Genomic DNA, 6,649 nt, shown 5'->3' with positions numbered 1-6,649 from the left:
TCTACAATTGTTTCGCATAGATGCAGCTGGGCAGCACCTTAATGTGTAGGATGTACATTTGCACACAAATATGTATGTACGTGCCGAAAATGTGTTTCAAACCGAATAACCAACCTTAGAGCGTATCCGAAATCAAAAGATGCCTCTTTAACGCATTTTACAGTTGATATCAGTTACCGATTATATGCAAAAGTGCAAAACATATATTATATAATAATATACTTTGCATAGAAACTTCCTAGAAGAAAATTTTGAATTCACTAACGTTTTAGCAAAAACTTCGCGTATGAATCCTGACCGGTACTGAGATCGTTTTTCAACCTCTTCAAAAATGCAGAACGAAAAGTAAACAGCAGCTTTTAGATACCAATTGTTTGACAATTTCGAAATTGCAGTCAGCCATGCATGCCCACAATGTTTTGTTAATGTTTTGCGTAAAGCGCTTGTTGAGTGTATGTATGTGTGAGCTTTAGGCCACTGCATATTTTTCTACGATATCTCTATATGTGTTGTATACGTATTCGATAATAATTTATAACGTTTAAGAATGGTGTTACATTTTAAATGGATCAATCGTGTTTGCCGACACTTCTGCAATTCAACTCTAGTTGTGTATTTGTCGCTGTCTCTCTACCTTTCCCCCCTCTCTCTCTCTCTCTCTCTATCTCTCTCAAAAACACTCTTTTTTTTGTCTCTCTATACATATCTCTCTCTCTCTGTTTCTGTTTCTGTTTTTTTTTTTTTGCGTTCGAGTACTCAGTTCTATATGTAGGTCTTATTTCAAGAGAATGTATAGAAGGTTGAAACAGAATCAAACTCAATATATGTACAACGTGTGTACCTTGAGCGCTGCCCCGTTTCTGAAACAGAAATCGAAGATCAAGAGAGATCAGAAACTGAAAATCAACGAGAATATAAAAGCCCCTATATATAGGAAAGATGAGCCCACACCCTTGAAAGCAGCCACAAATCGATTAGATATGGATAGTTGAGTAGGAACCTCAATATAAGTAAAATACAATAATTAACATATGTATGTATATTCTTTAGTTTACCTTATTTTACCTTATCTTATGCTTTTTTAAGTGCTTTAAATTGTTATTCATCTTGATCTTGCAAACAATACAACAACAAAAATAAATAAAAAATACAACAAACGAAACAAAACAGAAAAAAACGCAAAAAAAAAACAACTAAAAAGAAACCAAAATTATATTTGTATTTATGCATACATACATAAAATAAAACATTTTATATGCGATAAACGAATATTATTTATTTATCTATCATTTCTGAACTTTTTACTTTTCAGTTCTTGATGCGCATGGTTCATTTTGCTTAATGTTTCCTATATAAGGAAAGCCTATACCTCCACTCCACCCAATTTTTGTTTGCCCCCCTGTACCCTGGCCTGTGGCCGCAGTTCATGAAACTTTAGCAGTTCTGGACTATAAGTACACACCACGGAAGCCTTAAAATGAACACCAATAACACCAATAAAACTCGTCAAACGTATCAAAAAAGAGGAACCACTCGAATCCAAACGAAACGTACCGAAGCAATAGACCAGCACTGTACATACGTACATACGTACATACGTACCAGTATGTATGCACATTGGATCTCCCAAGCTTGCCTCACCCACGTGTCTAGACTAAGCCGTTAACGAGGAGCCAAAGCAATATTACAGGAGGAATCAGCCAGCACAGAAAGATCAAATACGATTTAACAATAAGCATTAACGTGTTCAGCCACCCAATGTTAACCTTATAATCTTAACTTTTCTAACCCCGGAACTGCCCCAGACCTTCACATCAGCCTAGGCCTACCTCCGTCACCCACTCACCGTCTTTTCTAGAGTACTAGAGTATAGTCTGGGAGCACGCCCAGGTCCAGCGGGTGCATGCGTACACTTGGGTGTGTGAGTGTGATCATTACATTGTATGTAGATACATATACTTAGTTAGCCTATACTACGATTATTCGAATTGGAGGAGTCGAAGCTTGGCTTCGGCTCTCGCGGCGACTTAGTGGCCCGTAAGAAGTTGGATCTGAATGCGAGTCATGGTTCAGGTATGATTTGATTCGACCCTGAGTTACCCAATTACCAAAACCCTACAGAAGCAACGCTTCAACCTCTGCCCAGCGAAACTTTTTCCGTTAAATTTGTACGCCGTAGTTATAGACAAGAATATGGAAATGGAGCCGGATCCGGATCCAGTTCCGGCTGGTTGGACGGGAAGGGAAATGCCAAAGCACAAACAGAAGCACAAAAAGCCAATCAACATAAGCAACACCAAGATGCAACAAGAATAACAACGATATTTTACGATCGATAAAAGAAAACCAAAATCAAAATCAACAACAAGGAAGTGGTGGAGGAGCAATAAAACCAAGAGTTAAGAAACGCTTTAAAGTTAATCTACATTTAAATATATGTAGTTATGTATTTATAATATGTGTATGTATACAGTTATAATGTATTGCCCAAAAGCCGATGTTGAATGTCAATAATCAACATCGAAGCAAAACAAGACATCAAACTTTACTACCAATAGCAATCCAAGACACCAAAAATTGTAGTCGGTGACGAAGACGAATCGCTGTAGTGACTTATTAACTATACATACTTAAATATTAATTGTAACCAATATGGTGGGGTTGGACCCCAGCATCGACTTCCGCCACAGCCACAGCCACAGCCCCCTCCTCTCTTCTTACGAAACAATGCATGCAAGAGGAACCCCACTTCGTGGCCTCAGAGGGCAGGGGAGCCCCATATACGGGGAATACCAAATCACAAATCACTGCACAAAGAAAAAGTTGAGGTTACGTTTTTGTTACAAATTTGCATAATACAAATGTTATAAGCTACCATATACAGAATGTAATATTAACATAAATATATAGTATATATGCCTGTACCTATATATGTATGTATGTACATATGTATGTAGTATATGGCGGAATACTGCACAATTCCCTGTGAGACTCCATTGGATTGGAGGAACGAATAACCAAAAGAAATATTTATATGTAGCATGCATATATAGAAATTACTTTTCATAGCTCCATTGCATGCGAATATTAACCTATAAATACATATATACATACATATATATGTACATATGTATATATGTATATATTTTTGATGGTTGGACGAGGAAGAAAGCCCCGAATGAGAGGTAAGCAAGCCCACAAAAAACGTGAAGAAACCACAAGTTTATGTAGCTTTAAATCGTAAGAAGACAAAAGTTAAAACATCAAATAGAAACAGTAAAGGAAACGAAAATAAGAAAAAGAAGCATAGTTCAAAAAAATGAATTAAATATATGTAATTATGATTACAAATTCGTTGTAAACGTTGAAGCAAAATATATATAGTACATACATTATAAAAAATATGCTTTAAAACGAAATCAAACACCAGACACCAAAGTAGCCCAGGAAACAATGTTGGACAATTTTAACTCGTAAGAAGATCAAAGTAAAACATCAAAATATTACCACAAGGAAAAAGAAAACTATAAATAGGTCAAATGAACATATTGGAAAGTAAAGAGACAGAAATCAACACCAAACTACGAGTATGTAAGTATACAAAATATGAATAAAAACTCGTTGTAAACGTTGAAGCAAACACATATACAGCATATACTATATACATATGGGCATATTTAACCGAAACCCAAGCACAAAAATCTCAAAAGGAAGTCCTCACCAAGGAGTCCTTGCCATGCTTTGCTCTTCAAAGCAAAATACCGATAATAATCAGATTGGGATATATTCAACATTTTAATGTGTCTGCATATTTAAAAATAAACAAAATATTACTAAATAAACCATATTAAAAATAATCTTTAATGAAATACGCGTTTTATTTATTAGTCCTACAGTTTAGTTATATTCCTGCCATTCATATAGCTATTCCATTATCGGCCCCGACTGGATGCTCTGGGATATTTCCGACATATAAAGATATATTAATTAAATAAATATTATTGGAAGGACAAAACTTCAAAGTTGTAGTAATGCTTCGGTTTTTCGTTCGATAAGGAAGTTTTAATGGTAAATGTAATTATATAGAGGTTAGGTTAGGCCTTTTATAATATACACAAAAAAATGGGTAGCCCTCAATCAATTAAAATAACGAATTACCAACGTTCCAGCAATTTACGATTCCTTAGGCGTGGTTTAATGAAAGGCAGAGTACAATTGAAACAAAAAACCTTTAGCAATCTACTGGGCTACAAAGAATTGCATAGTACCTGTAAGTTGACAAATCCCAACGAAATTGGCCACTGAGCGGAGCGACTTTCTACAAGTCTGTTGAGTAGGCAGAATCGCTGACCGTCGCGACACCTGGGTGCCAGCCTGCATCGGACACCAGACACGAGGCGCAATGTCAGCGTTTATGAGGAACAGCGACGGGCCTGGCGAACGACCGGGGAGGGCTCGAGGTCGGGAAGTTTGAGTTTCATAAATTAGTTTTATATTGATCCGCCGAGTGGCAGCAACATATTCTCGTACTTGCCCTGCACTCTCTATAAGGTCATAAGAACAAATAAAGTGTTATTATTATTAATATATATTAATTATTAATGAATATTATTATTTATTATTAATAAAAATTAAAGTAACTAATTCGTAGTAAAATTCGGTGAAAAAAAAAATTAAAAACAAATTAAAAAAGTATTGAGTGCAACGCCCTCTCAAGTAAAACAAATGAAACAATTCGGTCAAGAAAAAAATCAAAAAAAAAGGAAGTGGGAGTCTTATAAACCCAAAGAACAAATATAAAAAAAAGTTCGGCAAACCAAACGAAAGTGAAGGAGAAAGTGATTGAGAGCATTAACGCCAATCAGAAAGTTACTAAATAAATTGGGCCTCGGAGCAGATGCACAAATAGATCGGTGGGTCCATACCTCTAAAGACTCCACAAAATACAGTGGGAAGTGCGTGCAAAAGTTGCGCCAAAAAAATCGTAAGGCAGGAAGTAAAATCCAAAATCAGTTTCACCAACGGAGAACAAAAAGATGAGACGGCCAACTGGAGGAAACCCATTAGAAAATACGAAGATTAAATTGGGGAAATACCAAGTGGAGGAGGCCATTAAGAAAAAAGAACGTGTAAGTGGAAATTTTGTTCAAACATCACCTACAAAGAATACGAAGATACAAAATATAAAAAATACGGAAAAAAGGAACTAGGGAAACGAATATAAAATTGTTACATACATATGTATATCCGAAATCATTTGGGCGTAATTTTTCACATAAAAAGAAACATCATACCCTGCTATACAATAACAAATCACATCACAAATCTGTGCTTGGGGGAATTTGAATTCGACGCCAACGGCTACAAGCGGCTACCACGGCTGGCCAGAAAAAAAATATCTACGACAAAGACAAAAGTATATAAAGGGGCGATCGGAAATAAGAATCCGCATATGACGATTTAGTAGAATTTTTCGACGAGCTTGGTTTAGATATTTAACGTGGCTCGGGAGAAAAAGTCGAATCAATGGACGCTGCACAGTTGAAAATTCCGGCAACCGAGACAAAGGCCTACGTGCCGGTCACCATGGATGAGGCGTCCGTGAGTGGTGTAGCTCTGGATGCGGTAAAACCACTACCAGATTTCCACGTGGCCTCCTGGGCTGCCCTTGCGCTATACAAGAGGTACAATCAGAGATAGGATTAGGGGCCCTGCCGACTCGCTTTTAGCATCGTTTAACACAGTCTCGAACATTGAGGAAATTATCAACCGCCTCAACTTCACATATTCGGACTAATGTCCATTGCACTTACAAAAACCGAATGACTTACACACAGGGCGGACAGAATGAGTCCGACCATTATAAAAGACAGGGAAAAGCCCGTTTTATACGAACGATCAGGGCAATCACCGAGGCCAGGATAGGGTTGTAAAGATGAAAGACGGACCTGGCGAACGACCAGGGAGGGAAGCTTGAGTATCATAAGTCAGTTTTATATTTATCCGCCGAGTGGCAAAAGGTTTATCTTAGTACCTAATATAGGTTAGGTAAATTTAACAAATCAACTAATTATTACTTTTATAGGGCAGGAAGTACTTAATAAAACCTAACCATAAAACGGCCGGCGAAAATCCTCTAGCTGAACCCTCCACGAGGGTGCCGGCTGGGCAATGGACACTCCATTATCACGGACGAGGGTAATGCACTGCCGCTTGCTCTGTCCGAGGCAATAAAGTGTCTAGCTAAGGCAATGGTCCAGTGTTTTCCCAATCCAAGGTTGGGGGAACTGAACCAGAGCCATGGCTAGAGGTGCCTGGCGGGCAGGCATAAAACGCTAGGGGGTGGTCCCCCCGAAAAATATCAACCTGAATGGACCTTCGGGCCAATAATGGAGCAGACGGACGAGAAAACTCGGGTTGGGATGTCAACCCAAACGTCGGTGGGAAGCGTGACTGCTACCACCGGCGGGCACGGGGAAGAGCAATCCTCTCTGCGTGTCGCCAGCGGTCACACCTCGGACTTGGCGGGAGCAGGCCAGGTCAGTTGTAAAGCTACTGCCACAACAACAACAAAAACTCACTCCGCCTGCAAAGTAAGCCGCACAGATGCCGTAGTCGACACAGACACGGATCTGGAGAGCGTGCTCTC

This window comes from Drosophila persimilis, unplaced genomic scaffold (genome assembly GCF_003286085.1).
Source record: "Drosophila persimilis strain 14011-0111.01,24,50 unplaced genomic scaffold, DperRS2 tig00000233-arrow-arrow-pilon, whole genome shotgun sequence".
In the NCBI taxonomy this organism is placed as follows: domain Eukaryota; kingdom Metazoa; phylum Arthropoda; class Insecta; order Diptera; family Drosophilidae; genus Drosophila; species Drosophila persimilis.
Note: the sequence above shows the minus strand (reverse complement) of the source record.